Here is an 18,878-nt window from a genome sequence, read left to right on the forward strand (position 1 = left end):
AGTAGATACTGATGGACAGAAAGAGCCCTACTGTGTTCTAGTTCAATTTGAGGGATCAGTACAAATTCATGGGTTAAAAGCACACATTTTACTAGCTCAGTCTGTAGAAAGGACCAAAGTCAAAGACGCCCCAGGTAACAGTGAACATCTAACATCTAGTGTCCAGATCCTGTTACCCAGTATAAAACTCTGTGGAGAAGTGGCAGGTTTCAGGCCTGACGCGGGGAAAGCATGAGATGATCCTAGACCACACTTGGAAGGCAAGAAGCAAGGAAGAGCTTGACAAATATGAACATCTGAGAAGGGCTCTACTGTTCAAATTTTAAACCAATTGAGCATCAAAATAATTAAACACTAATTAAAATAGACCCATCAATCCATAATAATAGAGAAAATGAGGGAGTTTTTTTTTTAATTTAAAAGTCAGCTAATGGGTACAGAGGGAAGGATAGAATCAGAAAATTACAGTTCACCACTATTGACATAATGACTAATTTGGGCAAGGATTATGTATGTATGTATGTATGTATATATGTATGCTGAAAATCATCAGATAAAAAGATATTGTCTTTTACTGCTGTGAACAGACACCATGACCAAGGCAACTCTTATAAGGACAATATTTAATTGGGGCTGGCTTACAGGTTCAGAGGTTCAGTCCATAATCATCAAGGCAGAAACATGGCAGCATCCAGGCAGACATGGTGCAGGAGGAGCTGAAAGTTCTACATTTTCATCTGAAGGCTGTTAGTGGAAGACTGACTTCTAGGCAGCTAGGAGTATGCTCTTAAAGCCCATGCCCACAGTGACACACCTACTCCAACAAGGCCACACCTCCAAATAGTGCCACTCCCTGAGCCAAGTATATACAAACCATCACAGATATATTATGGACAGGAGTCAGGCTGAGTTTCTCCCCTTAAGGATAATGAGGGAAATGATTTTTGTTCTTACAATTTTACACAAACCTACATGATGAAATTTGTCACCACTAACAGTGAGACAAACTGGCCTGCACCTCCTGTTGTGTCACAACAGGACACCACCTTTATGCCTTATTCTTGAGAAAGAGGTTTGATGTGATCAAATCACAAGGAAACAGGAAGTCGAATTATCTCAGGGTATTCTATAAGACACCTGAGGCATTCCAAGCATCGATGCCATAAGAACCAGGAAAGCTGTCTTAGAGTTAAGGAAACTATAGGCATGTGATGAACAAATACTGCAGGTGGAAAAAAGGAATCTCTGAATGATACTGAGAGACATGGGGAAATGAATGGTGGACTGTAACATTTATATGTTATATGTTATATGCTCATCCACCTTACATACCATGTCACATGTACATATTACAAAGAATATTTTAGTGAGAAACAGGCTAGGATGCCAGTAGTTGTCTCCCTAAAATTCCAACAGGTGGTGTCTTACTAAAAGACGTTGCTTTCTTTTGTACTGTTAACTTCTAGCCTGTTGACCTTTCTTTGTGCCGTTCCCAATCAGCATCATGTCTCAATACTCTGGCTATCTGATTCCTGCCTCCTCTACCTCACTCATGTGTGTGTCAAGAACTCTGTGCACCCTTCCTAACACTGTGCTGATCTAGCTCGAAAACTTTCAAATTCTTATCAAATGAGTAATTAGTTACATTTGTATCTTCTCCTGAGTATTCCACCCATCTAACCATGATTTCCTACAAATTAAGACACTATCATTTTCTTGAGGCTCCAACATCAAGACCTAATTCATCCTTTTAGAAATGTTCACAGGGTCAGAGAGATGGTAGCTCAGTGGGTAAAGGTGCTTGCCACAAAGCCTGCTGACCTGAATTTGATCTCTGGATCCCCCAGCATAAGAAGAGAGAACTGAGACCTGAAAGTTGTCCTCTGACTTCCACATGTGCTCCTTGGCCTGCACCACTACCCCTGCTTTCTGCACACACAGACAAATAAAATAAAAACAAGTAATAAAAGTATTTACAAAGGACCAGCCAAGAGCCAAGAACAGGGTCCCGACCGACAGGAGGAAGGGAAAAGCAAACAATCTAAATCCCTGTTTCCAAAGGGCTGAGTATATGTGGAGAATCAAATAGATCATTGTAGTGGCTATTCCTGGTTGTCAACTTGACTATATTTGGAATGAACTACAATCCAGAATTGGAAGGCTCACCAGTGACCCTTATCTGGAGGCTTGGAGATCCTTATCTGGATCTTGGTATAGAGATCTTGATCCATAGTGGCTATGGATTCCAGAAGAGTAAATCTCCGAGTTTAAGGAACACACGTTTAATCTGGGCTACACCTTTCATCTGGGATTAAAGGTGTGGTGGAACACACCTTTAATCTGGGCTACACCTTCTGCTGGAGACAATATAAGGACATTGGAAGAAGGGAGTCTAGCTCTTGCTCCTTCGCCTGCTTGCTGTGTGAGACTGAGTAACTGCTAGATCCTTGGACTTCCATTCACAGCTGCGACTGAACCATTGTTGGGAATTGGGCTGCTGACTGTAAGTCATCAATAAATTCTTTTACTATATAGAGACTATCCATAGGTTCTGTGACTCTAGAGAACCCTGACTAATATAATCATTAAAATATAAAGTGATATGTGCACAGTAAGAATACATGCAGCTGCTAAAACTCATATGATCATAGCAGGATAAGGCTGGTCCATTTCCTAAAGGAATTTTACCTATTAAGTCCATCATCTGTCAAGGGCTATAAGGACCCCAAGACCTCTAACCAAGACTGCCCCAAACAGGATTATAATGAAATGTTCCCTCTGTCACACCTGGATAGAGCTAAGACTTCAAAGTAAAGGTGACTGGAAGCCCTGCTCATCGCTGGAGGAATCCATCTCCTCCCCACTCCTGATGTGCAAGGGAATTTCAGTCAAAGATCCTTGATACAGATGTGCAAACTGGTCCAGTTCCCATAAGTCCCCATGTAGGCCAGCTGTGATGAAAACATCCTCATAGTACAACAAGCTGCTGTTTATCCTTTTCTCTCTCCTATTGAAATAATTGCACGGGGCATGGGCTTGTTATTAAAAACTGGGTGCTACCATGGGAAGTGTGTTGTTACACAACACCTGCATTGGCAAGGCAGAGATGAGCTGACCCATTTATTTCCTCTATATCTAATCCGGTATGGAGTATTAAGAGAAATGGAAAATAATACATTGGCAAGAAATAGAGATCGCTCTGTGACAGAGGAATAACTGCCCACAGAGCTCAACTGGGAAAAACTCTGAAAGATCATGTCATTATATTTCATGTGCCCTCCCTCACTTATTAACAATGTCAGGGGTGAAACTTGTCATCTGGAACCATTCACTCACCAATACCCTCCCCCCGTGCATCAATTGGGGATGTTCAGAATTCTCATCCAAAGCTCTTTGAAGGATAATGATGGGAGTGGGACCCTGCCAGGCAGGCAGGATGGGATGGGATGCTCCGTGGCAGGAACAGATGGCTCAAACAGAAGCCACCAATTCAGTGTGACAGCCCCAGATTTAACTGCTCCCTTGAAGTCTTCAGCAGCAGCATGGCCCAAACTATCCTGGCTTCTCCACAGTCATAGAGGGTACTTCCCAAGCCATGTAAAACTTAAATAGAATTAAAACTGGAAGGGTCTGCAGAGATGTCACTTTGGCCATTCCCAGGCCTAGTGATACAGAAGGACCACTGATGAGACATCACTATAGATTTTCTATACATACGGAAACAGAATACATGAAAACTTCCAAGTGGCCAGCCTGTGTAAATCCATGGATTTTGTCTTCTTCTTTTTTTTTTTTTCATGTTTCTTATGAATGTTTTTTTGTTGTTTGCGTTTAAGATAAGGTATATAACCCAGTTGTGCTGGTTTGAATGGGAATGTCTGCAGCAGGGTCATGTGGTTGAACCCCGGGTCCCCATTTGGTGGTGCTTTTCCACATAGCTTTGGAGGCATAGCTTTTCTGGAGGAAGCCTGTCAAGGGAGGTGGTCCTCGAGAGCTTAACCCCTCAGCCTCCTACTTTGCCTTCTCTGCTTTGCATTTACTGTTCAAGATGTGACCTCTTGGTTTGCTATTCCATCTGCTGTGTCTGCCACTTTCCCACCGTGATGAGTTCTTATCCCAATGGAACCGTAAACCCAAATCCACTCTCCTCCCTTAACAGGTCTTGGTCACAGTGTGTTGTCACAGCAGTAGCAAAGTAACCGATACAAGCAGCTGACCTACCTCACCATGAAGCCCACGCAACCTGGAATGCTTGGTCCCCCTGCTTTGTCCTCCTGAGGGCTTAGGGTCTCTTCCTGCTCTTATTCCTTTGACTTTTCCCCAAAGCCATCATCATCTTGAATATGGTTGATCCTATCCACATTTTGTTGATCTTTTGATTGGTTGTTCTTGAGACTAGGTCTTAGGTATCCCAGGGTGGCCTCAAACTCACTTCGCAGCCAAGGGTGGCCTTTAACTCTTGATCCTCCTACTTCTCCCTCCCAAATGCTGTAATCATAGGCATGTCCATACCTCCTGGCTTAGGCAGTGTTAGGGATAAAACCCAGGGATTTCATGAGAAAGTTACTCTACCCACTGAATTATATCCTTAGTGCTTTACCCCCAACCCCATCCCGTGTGTGTGTGTGTGTGTGAGTGTGTGTGTGTGTGAGAGTGTGTGTGTGTGTGTTGTGTGTGTGAGTGTGTGTGTGTGGTGTGTGTGTGAGTGTGTGTTTGTGTGTGAGTGTGTATGTGTGGTGTGTGTGTGTGAGTGTGTGTGTGTGTACACATGCTTATTACACTGTTTGGTGTAATTTTAAGCATAGATAAATGGTACAGTACTCGATATATCATTGAACAACAGGAATTTCTTTTTAAAATATTTCAATAATTTGTTTTTATTTTGTGTGCATTAGTGCTTTGTCTGTATGAGTATCCATGTGAGGGTGCCAGATTCCCTGGAACCAGAGTTATAAACAGTTGTGAGCTGCAGTAAGGGTGCTAGGAATTGGACCCAATTCCTGGAAGAGTAGACAGTGCTCTTAGCTCTGAGCCATCTCTCCAGCCTGCGACAGGGATTCGTTACTCAACATTTTATTCTAGATTTGTCTGTGCTGATATGTGAAAATTCATTTCACTCATGAAAAGCAATAGTTATTATAATTTTGACTTATTTCTTTTTAGCCAGATTACACATACACTTTAAAATCTCGCATCTTTTAAAGTCTATGCCTTGGAACTGGGAATTTTAATCTTTTTGCATTAGTTATGAACACTAATATAATCCATTTATTTCTACAATCTTATTTTATGTGTCCTAGTTACCAAAATTTTCTCTTTGCTGACTTTCTCTTTTTCTGTCTCTGTTATTTATTTATTTGGATATAGATTAATAAATAAAAATGTTATATATAATATAATTATATGTCATAAGTATACATACATTATTTATATATGTATATTTATACATATGCACACACACATATATTAGAAGCCATGTTCTCTATTTTCACTCTCTTGGTAGCTACTTAGATTTATCTAAGGTTATTTTTAACACGGCTCACAAATCATTTGACAGACTACATCCATTCCCAGCTCCCAAGCTCCTTTCATGTGCTGTAAGAAAAAGTAAATGTTTATAGGGCCACTGTTACATGATCAGGCTTTCTTGGCTCTGGGGGTTGATAGTGAAGGTCTAGATATTTTTCTCACAGGTACTTAGTCCAGTAGGAGAGAAAGACTTAGCACATAAATGTGTAAGTATATACAATTGTATTAGTTACTTTTGTGTTGCTGTGATAAAGCACCAAGACCATGGCAACTTGTAGAAGTAAGTGTTTATTTGGGCTTGCAGTTCTAGAGGGACAGTCGTAATGATAAGGGAGGTCCAGAAGCAGGAGGCAGGCATTCTTCCTCAAACACAAACACAAAGCGCCCATTAACACCAAGCATGGGAAACACAAAGCAAAGCAATCTGGGAGTGGGACAAGGCCAGGAACTCTCAAAGCACACCTGGGGTTTCAGAATTTCACCCCTGTTGAAATACTTTCTCCAGCAAGGCTTTCCCACTTCCTTAAACAGCACCACCAACTGAGAATCAGGTCTTCAAATGTGTCAGCCTGTGGGCACATTCTTATTCAACCACTACAAGGACAAACCCTACAAACACAAAGAATAGCTCTACAGCAAAAGGACCCCATTTCTTCTAGAGGCTTCTGGAAGGCTTCCCTCAGGAAACAATATTCGGAGCAGAAAGAGTTCACAGAAGTTAGGCAAAAGAATAAAGAAGAGAATTTGCTGGGAGAAACAACAGGTTCAAAATCCTTAAGGCAGGGAAGGGTGTTTGAGAAGAAGAGCACATTCCACTGTTCTGGGGGCGGGGGGGGGGGGGTGGGCAAGGCAAGGAGCAAAGCCAGTGGAGGTGAGGCTCTGGCAGGACAGCGGTGGAAATGGGCTTGAAGCCTTTAGAAGTCACAGAAGAGCAGGGAAGACACGGTCACTGCATCCCAGTCCTCTGGCATAGTGTATGAAAAATAATGTCTCCACAAATGTTTGCAAAAGGATTAATAATCCATGAACAAATATAAAATCCACCAGAGTTCAAGGTCATGCAAGGCTGAATTGTAACCTCGGCCTGAGAGAGAAAAAAAGCAATCTAGAAAAACAAATACACAAGCATTCACACACTCACTCAATAAATATTCACTTTAAGAAAATCAGTGCAGAAATATTCATTTGACATCAAACAGTTCTTTTTATTGTATTTCACTTTTTCCAGGTAAACCTAAGCAAATAATGTTTAATAGTTTGATAAATATACTATAATCCCATTTAATTCCATTTCCCTAAACTACTTTGTCCATCTGCCATCCTTTTCATTTGTAAATAAAGAATAGTCTAGAATGGTATCACGGAAGCCTCATTTATGAGTGATTACCTTTGTTAGTATTATGTGTCATCTCTGTTTTCTATATTGTCTGGTTTTTATATGCACGATAACACCATATAATTTCTACAAAACCAGCAAAGCCACACAGTTATTTTACAGTGCTAAAGAGAGGGAATATTCACCTTGAGCATAGCTGTACAAGTTTACATCTCTCATAGAAATGTTAGCCCGGGAAGGTGAGATGGCTACACGACAATATTAGAAAGAACAGCTAAGAGAAAAAAACAGAGAGAGAGAAAGAGAGGAGAGAGAGGAGAAAGAGACTTTGGAAGGAGTTTTGCCTGTCCCTAAGGGTCACAGATTTTAAAAGCACACACTGAAAAGCAGAGCTGGCATTCTAAAGATGGGTCCCGTGCTTTTCACCACAGAGCCAAGTCTCCAGCACAGGAACCAAGCAGCTGGGTGGCAGAGCCCACATTCCTGGGCTCTTTCAGTTCCAGGAGTAAGATTTGACACATGCTCAATCCAAACCAGTAGCAGTTAGTCACATTGTGTTATCACACAAGAATACAACTACCCAAGTATGTGGCATGAATGGGTGACTTAAGGGTGTGCTATGAAGAAAAGTGCTAGGCAGGTCATGAGGCATGCATTATGGTTTATTTTACATCACAGGAAAGTAAACAATCCATATCTGTGTCATTTCCATCCCATTTATTTATTAATTTATTAATTCATTTTCATTTTTTTTTCAATACAGGATTTCTCAGGTAGCCTTGGCTGTCCTGAAACTAGCTCTGTAAACCAGATTAACCTTGAACTCACAGACTGGCCTCTGCCTCCCAAGTGCTGTGAGCCCCCCCCCCATCTGTCCCATTTCTATTGCTATCTTTGCAAATACATATTTTTCTATGACATCAGCAAGGCAGTAAGATTATTTTTCATTTCTTCAACACCTACTTGGAGGTTTCCAGAAGAACAACAAGTCAAAGGTAGAATGTTAGCTCTGCTCTCCTTGCAATCAAAAGCCATTGTGATTTATGTCATTAAAATGTATTACTATACTATTGGTAAAAGATCAGAAAATTCTATGTGTTATTGGAACTATTATCTTAAAGATAATTTACAGAGAGATGGGAGCCTAGGAGTTCTGACTAAATAAATTATTAATGAGGAAAAAGTGTAGTGTGACAGGTTGTAAAAAGAACCACAAGGATTCAGGATGAGTGTTTATCTAAGAGAGTCATGAACAAATATAAAATAAATAAATGGGATGGAAATGACTCAGGACCCATGTGATGAGTGCTCATCTGAGAGACTCATTCACGGCCTTTCCAGAGAGCACACGACACTGGACAAGGTAAGTGTTGATCCTGGATGCGTCACTCACTGTCCATGCCAGAGAAACTGTTCATATTTCTATCGTTCTTTCTATTGTTTCTGGTTAATTCACGGAGTCAATCTGCCTACACCATAAAATGAGGCAATGTTGACCCTATCTGTGGGTGTAAGACACTACCTCACTAGACTCAAGAGAAGATCGGTAGCTGTTCATGGATGGATTCTCCTAAATAGGTGAAGAAAAGTTTGGCATAAAACAGGACATGGAAAATCTTTCAAACCAATGGATCCACTTAGGCAGGATTGGATCACAGGTCCCTGAAATGTTAGGAATTGTCTGGGTGCTCCAAATCCAGCTCTCTGTGTGTATGTGTGCGTGTGTGCGTGCGTGCGTGTGTGTGTGTGTGTGTGTGTGTGTGTGTGTGTGTGTGTGTGTGTGTGTGTGATGCTCAATTTCCTTCATCAAACATGGTCCTGAGTTTCTGAAGGACATTTCCATGCAGGTATATAATGTACTTTGAATATATCTCCTCCACATTCCGTACACTTCTCCCATTTCATGTTCACCCACTAGTCCCCTTTGTTACACTAGAAAAAATCACTCACATATATGATTTATATATCTATATAGAAATCTAGGATCCATAAAGGAGAGAAAACATGACGTTTGTCTTTTCGAAATGGACTTAATTCTCTTTACATGGTTATCTCCAGTTGTATCCATTTCCTGCAAATGGCATAATTTCACTCTTCGTTATGGCTGAAATTTTTTTCCATGGTACATATGAACCACATTGTCTTTGTCCATCTCTCTGTTGATAGAGTTGCTCCAGTCAGAATGGTAGCCATCCAAAAAACAAACAAAACAAAGCATAGCAAAATAAAACAGGTAATAAACATCAAGGAAGCAGACAGAAGGGGTCATACTGTGTGTTAGCCTAACCATTAGGAAAGCAGGCATGCATACTCCTCAGGAGCCTAAAAGTAGACGTAGCATGTGACTCTGAAAATTTACCCAAAGGATTCTAAGCCAGTGTCACAGAGGCCCCTTGCACATAAGTGTTCACTACAGGATGCTTACCATAGCTAAGTCATGGACCATCCCAGAATATACTTCAAATGACTCTCCTGTCAAGACCCATCATTTCTGTCTGTGTGTAGCTTTGCCCTCCCAACTGGTTCAGCACACTTTGTGAAATGAGCCAGAGTCTTCTCACACACAAAAAAAAAGATAACTAGTTTTAAAAATTCTCACTCCATAAAATTATTCCTGGAAAATCTTCACAGAAAACAGATTTATTTATCATCCCAAGCTGCTCCTTCTCAGCGCCTTTTTTATGAGAAGAATTAGGACTTATTAAAGCTGTTAGAATAATTGGCTTTCCACATGCATACCCTGAGGATTTGAGAAGATAACCATTCTAACATTTCTGTTCATGATTATTCATAGTTTATGGTAATTTTGTAAAGCGAATATTAAACATAGCATATATAAATGCACACACACACATATACATATGCACATATATTCTCTACTATGTCAGTACCAGAATCCTTAGTGGTTAATGGTTTCACACACAAATCTGGACTCCACTTGAGTGGATGGGACTAGAACACAATGTCTTTCCGACACCAAACAGTCATTGCTCCATGTTTCAACTCCCCCCTCCTTCAAAAATTAACAAAATCCTCAGGATAAATCTTACAATTGAAAGGAAACAAATATTACAATGATTAGAGGCATTTGGTTTTGAATATGTGGGTATTCTAAGATTTTTTTTTCCAAGAAAACCCCCTTCTTGACCAAAAAGCCTTGAGCTAAAACCCTTGGCAGAATTGAAGACCTACAGACATGGCTGGATCCCCAGGGTCAGGGAGCAGAAGGTAACATGAGAAAGTGTAACTAAGTGTGCACAGGGATGGAGAGAAGGCTCAGCAGTTCAGAGGGAATATTGCTCTTGAAGAAGTCTTCAGGTTCATTTCCCAGCATGCACAGCGAGCCACTGACAACTGCCTACTTGAAGGTCCAGGGAGATCTGGGTCCCTCTGTGGCCTCCATGGGTACCTACACTCCTGTGCACAGACCCTCACACAAGCGTACATGTACACACATAATTACATAAAGCATGCGGTTCTTATGGTTGAAAAGCTAGTTGTCCCTCCTCTGAAAGCCTGGGTCCTCTTTTTGACCCGGTCAGTCATCACTCTCTCCAGAACTCTGGAATTCTGAGGACAGGAAGACCTCAAAACTTGCTTCCATGCTAGAAGAAACAGTTTCTGTTTCTTTCTTGTTGGTTGGTTGATTTTCGTTTTGTTCATTTTGAATAGGATCTCACTCTATAGCTCTAACTGGCTGAACTCAGAATCAGAGTCCTTCAGCATCAGCCTGTGGGGTTATAGGCATGGACCATAACTTCTTCCTGGCTTTGTTTCTCCTTCTCTCCCTATATGCAAAGACCCAGAAAAATGGAGACTCTGACTCCTCTCTCTCTCTCTCTCTCATTCCTACTCACCCATGTGTGTGTGTGTGTGTTATGCATATGTGCAGAAATGTGGTACCTGTAGAAGCCAGAAGTTAATATCAATTGATGTCAGATGTCTTCTTCAATAGCTCTCTGCCTTATTTTTTTGAGACAAAGTCTCTTGATGAGGCTGGAGCACATTGTTAGAGTAGAATGGCTCACTGGCGAACAAACTCTGGGATCCACTTATCTCCCAGTACTTGGATTACAGATTACAGGGATTCTGGGGATTCAAACTCAGATCTTCAAACTCAGGTCTTCTACTGACTGAACCATCTTTCCAGCCTGTGACTCATTTCTTAAAGACTCCTTTAAGGGTATGACCTTGCCAATATCCAAGTAGATGAAAATGTATCTGATATTATCCAAAACAGCCCTGGAGAACTGTTATTCTCATTAGTCCAATAGAAGGGAAATGGGAACTGGACATGCTGGTATGGTAGTCAACACACCTATTACCATAGCACTCAGGAGGCTGAGGCAGGAGGATCATGAATCCATGGCCAACTTGAGCTACATATGAAGTTCCAAACCAGACTGGGGTGATACATAATGAGACTCTCGCTCAAACCAAAGGCTGGGGTTTTATCTCAATGGTAAAATGTTTTCACAAAATGCTGAGACCCTAGGTTCAGTCCCAATATTCTTCCGATATATGGTGGGCTAAGTCAGTTACTTATAAGAAAAGTAGAGAATTAATGAACTAGAAGGGGGAAATAATCAGGGATTCTGATCAGGTATCCAGCTTTGCTATCAACAGAGAACCCCTTAGAAAAATCATCAAATGGACTCGTTTTCCCTTCTTACCTGCAGGTTGTCATTACTTCTAGGAGAGTAAAAAATATAAACCAATTCCTGGGTCCGACTGTAAATAATTACATCAGAACTGCCTAGAGATCGCTTCTCAGCCTTTCAGCTAAGATCAAGTGCAGAACTGCCTAAAGAATAATGCAGGTATCACTGTTTGGTAAAGTGTCCCACATGATTCCATCAGACTGTAGTAGGCCTAGGCTTCCCTGTAGAGGAGATCTGTAAAGAGCACAGCTCGGGATGGATCCTTGGGATGATGGCAGGGAACAGGAAATACAGAGTGCCAGCAAAGTGTCACTGAAGATGATGATGATGATGATGAATTATGTGGGCAGGACAAAGGATGGAAATGAGACTGGAAGGCAGCTGGGAAACAGATCAGCATCCCACCTGTTCTTGCTAATTGTGTAGTGTGTGACTATGATGCTTGTTCCCGGTGTCAACTTGACTACATCTGGAAGTATGTACCCAAATGGCTGGATACACCTGTGGGAAATTTTTCTTGAAGTCAGATGACCCATCCTAAATCCAGGTCTTCTAAGGTAGGAAGACACACTTAAATCTGGGCCACCACCTTCTGGTGGCAGCCTCTATAAAGGACGTGGAGAAGGGAAGCTTGCTCTTTGCCTGCTTGCCCCTTGCTCTCACTGGCAAGTTCATTCCTTCACTGGCATTACAGTGTACCTCTTTGAGATTCCAATGTGTACTGAAGACCAGATGAGACATCCAGCCCCATGGATTGAACCACTACTGGATTCTTGACTTTCCGTTGATAGACAGCCATTGCTGGTCTAGCTGGATCAAGCCTATAAGCCACTCTAATAAAATCAATATATATGAAAGAAGGGTTAGAGACCTAGGAAAGCATATGACTCCACAGAAACCAAGAACTCTTAGTTTCTTGAAAGCCACCAGGCCTGTGGTTTCTCATAATTCCTACAAGACGTTAAAGCCTAATGACTTTATAAGTTACTTATGACATTTGATCTGGTATGCATGTCTCCCATCTATGTCAGCCACTTTTACTGTGCAGCTTCAGACTCAACATTAACAGCATTTGAAACCTCTTCTATTCTATTCCCAGAAGAGTATATGGTTAATGCTCTTGGCGAACTTCCATTATTTTCAAGAATCTCGTTTGTTCAAGGGTGGTTTGTTTGGATGCTCTTGATTACCATCATCTATTGAGGAAGTTTGATTTCCTCTGAGGAAGAATTCCTTTAACCGGAAATTCAGAGATATACCGAACTTATTTATTGGTAACACATTAACGACTGCATTGTAATGAAGAACATAGTGAAACCCAGAGCTTGGGAACCAAGACTGAAACCTTCCTTGGTGTGCTGGGCATGGTGGTGCATGCCTTTAATCACAATACTCAGGAGACAACAGATAGCTAAGAGTTTGAGGCCAGCCTTGTGTACATAGCAAGTTCCAGGCCAGGCAATGCTATATAGTGAGATCCATTTTTCCAAACAAACAAACAAAAACTTTAAAAAAGAAATCCTCCTTGGTGCAGGAGAGTTGGCTCAGTGGGTAAAGTGCTTGCCACACAAGCATGGGGCCTGAGTTTGGATCCTCAGCATCCATATAAAGAGCTGAGTGCAATGGCTCCCATCTGTAACCCAAGCGAGTATCTGGAACTCACTGGTTTGCCTAACTAATCTGTGAGCTCCAGGTTCAGTGAGAGACCCTGTCTCAAAGTGTAAGTGGATAATGCAATTACACACACAACACTGACCTCTGACATCCAGATCCACATCCATATATATGTGAGCATGAACACACACACACACACACACATATAACACATAATTAAACACCTTCATTTCTGAAGGTGGCTAAATGTGGCTAATAGAAATTGAGAAGTCATTTTTGTCTCATACATTTGGCCTCTAATGGTTTCTTTTACTTTAATACTGACAATAACCCATGGACACAAGGACAGGTCCATTTCCTGTCCAAGTCTGAACAGCTGGGAAATCAGAACCAGAATTTCTGTTCTTATTTATTGATGTTTTGTTTTGGCTTGGTTTTTGTTTGGTTGGTTTGGCTTTTTGTTTGTTTGTTTGTTTGTTTTACTATTTTATTGGGTTCTCATACCCCTGCCTCTCTCCCAACTGCTCCCATCTCTAGATAGGAGAGAAAGCAGGTTAGAGGTTAAATAGGGTATAGACCTCTCTAGACTACTTCCTGCTGATTAGGGGCATTCGGTTCCCTGGGGCAAGTCCCATCTTCATCCTCAGGATATCTCCAACTTCCTCTGTCAAAGCACAGCAACAGAAGTCAGCAGCAGCAGGAGGAGCAGCCTCCTCAGAGCAGCGCTGCCTCTCTTGGGGCGCTGGCATTTATACCCTCTCCAGAGTCCCCAGAATTCAACTACCTGCAGCTGGCAAAGTTCATGCCCAGTGCACAGGGCAAATCTCAATCACCTGCTGTGAAGCAGCATCTTGTCCCACAGCCTGGGTTAAAACAAAAAACATTCGTACCACTGGGTTTTTAAAGACCCCAAAATTGTCAATGCATTCACTGTCTCATGGCGTCCCTTCTGTGCATGACACTATCTAAGGCCACAAACTCTCCCCTCCAAGGCTGTTTATTTTGTTGATCAAATTTCTTTTTCAAAGTAATTAGCATTTCTGTTTTATTGGAGTGGTGACCCCAAGTTTTTTACATGTTTAAATTGTCATTGATGATCACAAAGTAGGAGTAAGTATTCAGTACTGGCTTCCCAGTGTGGCCAGACTGAACACCCACGAGATCCCCACTGTGTGGCAGGTACTTCCTTTTCCTCCTAGAGACGATGGCTGAGCTGTGACCCTCCTAGAAAGGCCAGGATGACAGAAAGAATAATCTCCTGGACATCAATTATTTATGTGCACCTCTGGCGCCTCAAACCCAATTAATTCCAGGAAATAAATGTGACAACCCAGTCTTTTCCAGTCATTAAACCCAGTCCCCTGTGCACTGGATGCCATATTGTGACTTATAATAAGCTCTGTATTTATTTTGACATTTGTGTCCAGTTTCTAGCAAGGAGCTCTTAAAAGCCCTTGTGACTGCCCGAGCTCTAGGAGCCCCAGGAGAGTTTTGTGATCTAATATTTAGTTGTTGTCCCTAGTTCCCAACAGAGAACTCCTACTCTCTTGGGCTTTCTTGGGTGATAAGTGCATATTTTGCTATTCTCGTGATGGCTCTGTTGGATGCTCCAATAGGGCTGGTCACCAGAAAGATGAGACATCCTTAGAAGCTTGGGACTTTACACCCCACCTCCCATCAGCCAGGAAGGGAAAGAGGCTGGAAACTGGTTACTAGAAGATCATAGTTACCTGATAGAGCCTTCATAAAACCCTGTCAATTATAGGGTTCTGAGAGCCTCTAGATTTCTGAATGCACAGAGGTGCTGGGGGTACTCTGAACTACCAGAGGGCATGGGCTCCACAGCCTGCCCTTTGCATCTTTTTCAAGCTGGCTGTTCCTGAGTCGTATCCCTGTATATAAAAGCAGTAAATATAAGAACTCCCTGAGTTCTGTGAACCTTTCACATCTGAAGATGACTTACTATAGATCAGGAAGCCCTAACTTCTAGCCTACCCACCAGTAGTATAAGTCAGATTTAGGATTGGTATATGAAGAGGGTGAGAACACACTCAGGACTGAGCAGACTGAGATCTGAGCCTGTCTCTAGGAAGGGAGTCTCAGAATCTAGTTGAATTATAGGACACATGCCTGATGTGAGTAGCTAGCTGGTGGTGCCATCTAAGGCCATAGGGAGGTTCTGACCTGGGTCCAAGGCTATGAAGCAGCAAAGTATGTTACCCCCAAAGGCCAGGTGGACATCAGTGATCTGGTCTACCACCTGGGACCATGTTGGTGGCTGAGGGCTGTGCAGAACTGGGCTTGCTTCTTACCTGGGCATCGTGGGAGAGCTGGCCTCGAAGGCATGAGAAGAGGAGAGCTGTTCCTGCCCCTCACCAGCTGCAGCACTTGGGAGAGTGGGACCTACACCTTGCCCAGGAAGCACAACAGAGCTGACCCTGGTGGTAGGAGTTCAGGTGAGCCAGCCCAGAGGACATGAGCATGGTAGAACTAGCCTCCCAACTTGTATGCTGTATGGTGGCATGGGTGAGGGAAAAATGTCCTCTCCCCCTTCCCCTCCCCTCTGGCCCTCACCACCTATGGCAAGCAGGAGATCTTGCCCCAAAGTCATGAGAGCAGAAAACCTGGCCTGTCCCTCACTGGCTACAACACTCAGGAGAACAGGCCCTGACCCTTGTCTGGGTAGCACAGAAGAGCTAGCTAGCCCTGGTTTGGGGGATTATAGATGAACCAGCCTGAGGGCATGGGAGTGGGAGAGCTAGCTCTGCCCCTTGCTGGTTGCAGCACTAGGTGAGCTATTCAGGGCAGTGCTGGAGAGTTTGCTCTGGTACTGTGGGGGTGGGGGGGGGAGTTGGCAGGCTAACTGGCTTAGATACCACCCAGGCCCAAGTCCAGAACTTTGAGTTGGCCCACCCCAACATCTAACCCATGAACTGCTGAAACACATGAAGATATCCAAAGCTGCAAAATCTCCATGACACAGAGCAACAGCAGGATATCTGAGAGGAGCTTCAGTGAGGATCCAATATTGATAGAGTAGCAGAAACCAGAGGCCTTGAACCAGACCAATGACTCATTGTAATAAACATTTGCAAGTAAAGCTGTGTGAACAGGAGTGTACTGTGGGACACACTGAGTCACACTACAGCTTCCACAATGAGATATTCTCTTTTCTTTTGCAGGGGAGGCTGCAAGGGCAGAGGGTGGGTATGAAGGGGTGAGAAGGTGAGTGGGATTGCAGTGCAAGGTTTGAAACTCACAAAGAATCAATAAAAAGGTAAATAAGAAAGTATGGTAAATGTGAGCTTTAATAATTTTGCAAGGAAAAGTGATAATATTGTCCACTGCATGAGGTTTGATTTAATAATCATACAAGCAGAACACCACCCAGAGAGTCCAGTAACCTAACTGACTTTCTTTTGCTCTTCCCTGATTGCGTCAGTTCTGTCAGAGAGAACAAAGCGGGGTGTGGCAGCAGCATTCGAGACTTCAACCATAAGAGTAGGAGCTCAGCTCTGCACTAAGAGTCTCTTTACATGAGGCAGAGTTAGCCTCTATTTACTAACTTTGGTCTCTGGACCAAGTAGACTTGATATGTCTTGCTATTTCCAAAGGCCAAACTCCCTCTTTCTACCACTTTCTTTAAAAATCTGAAACCTTACCTCTTGCTACAGGCTCCTGACTCTCCTTGCCTAGCCTTTACCCTTCAGTACCTTAGGTGGCAGAGCTCCTTTCAGACGGGAATTCTCAGGAATGGGACTGTTGGAAACTTTGCCTCTACACATTGAGTAGATACCTATTTCAAAAAGAGCTGAGAAAACTCTGAAATTGGAGAGCTAAAGAAATGACTTGGCAGTTAAGACCCCAGCTATGTCCCCAGCACCCATGTCCTGACCAACCGTTTCACACACCACTGTCAGGAACACTTTACCCTTCTGTCTTTGGGTACCATGGCATTTAGACATTAAGAGAAAGTTCATCATGAGCTGAGTCTGAGCGAGCTCTTGCATCCCCACTTCAATCAGCAGCTACAAGAAGTTCTGAGCCTGTGGATTGCATTTTGAAAATGCATGCTTTTCATTACAACCAGCTTCTTTCTGAGGAGAGTGCTATTTTCCAAACCCATGGTCTAGAGAGATAGAGAGATAGAGAGATAGAGAGATAGATAGATAGATAGATAGATAGATAGATAGATAGATAGATAGATAGATAGATAGATAAGAACTTCATTTTACATATAACCTCAGACCTGACGAATGCCTGGGATTCAGAAAATCTGTAGTGTTGTCTGGTCACTTGTGCCTACCACCTATGCTTCTACCCTTAAGTCTCTCAAGCCACCTCCATCAGCTCCAAGTTTGCCATAGGATGACCGACCGTATCTGAGACTTCTCTTGGTGAATACTTCACCATCCAGGAGCTAAGTTATGACCAAAGTACAGAAAGAAGACAGCATCCCAATAGAATGTTTTCAGCAAACACCTGAAACAGGAGCAACGAAATGCACACCTTGTGAACACATTTGAATGTAAGGTCTCTGGACAGATTTCATAACTGTAATAATCTCTCCATCACTGTCCTGAGAAACAAAGCGCTTCTCCCGTGTGCCGTTTAGAGAATTTGTTTCAGAGCCATTAGCTCTTTGGCCAGGCACTATATTTATTTCTACATAGATAGATGCAGCCACTGTCGTTTTGTGATGCCATTAGCTCATGGAGTCTCCCCTGGACCATTGTTCCCCACATTGTCCCTTTGCCCCGATTTTCCAGTGTACATGAGAATTGGCATCTTCTGAGCACTTGGCTTTCCTAGGTGAGGCTCTTATAGCTAAATTTGCATTATAAAAGTATACCTGAGAGCTAGAAAACACCATAGAAATCCAGTGCACAGGAAGTCCAGTCAGGGGAGACAACAGCCGTATGGAGACTTGAACCTCCCAGTTCAGGGCTCTTCGCCTCACACAATTGGATTCTAGCCTACTGAGAACAAATTATTCTCTAATTTTTAGAAAGCAGGGATTTTTTTCCAGGCTATTCAGGTACCAAATGATGATTTATGAGACTATATTAAACCAATGGTTTTCAAAAGCCCAAACAAACCATGTATACCTAGGGAGCAGCTCCCTGAGGGAGTCCCTTCTTCACCACCTCCCCGCCCCCTGCCCCACTCCCCCTGCAACCCTAGCTAAAGATTCCCTCTGTTCCTACTGCCCTTCTGGAGGGAAAATTGTGTGAAATCCTGATGACGGAAAGCAAGAAACCCCTGAAAGAAGCGCAAACCCTGCACCTGGAGTTGCACAGCTCCACTGACATTGTCCCAAACTGCCAACACGTGAAAGCTGCAGACACCTCATTCCCCCGTGCTAGTCTCTACTTAGGTCTGTAAGAGGTGGCTTGTCAGAAAATTGCTGTGTGACTTTTCCTAGGCAATGTGAACAAATTCCTAACTGAACCAGATATGGTACTGATTGCAAGTCCCCTCCCCTACTCTCATCACCCACCCTCACCCCCAAAACCAATTCTACACAAGTCTAGCTTAGTGAATGGGGAGTTTATTGAGGTTGCAGCGGGGAGCGTGAGTGAAGGGTTACTTAAGATCAGGCTACTCAAAGGCAACTGTATCACCAAATACCCCACCCCAGTGTGGCTGAGGACTCATGAAAGCCATGTGCTCAGGAGGTCCCTGCACCACTCCTGGGTAGCTAGGCAAGTTCAGGGAGTCTCTTCCCTCTAGCTGCC

This window comes from Mus caroli, unplaced genomic scaffold, assembly GCF_978045245.1.
Source record: "Mus caroli unplaced genomic scaffold, Mus_caroli_1 scaffold_8, whole genome shotgun sequence".
Taxonomy (NCBI): Eukaryota; Metazoa; Chordata; class Mammalia; order Rodentia; family Muridae; genus Mus; species Mus caroli.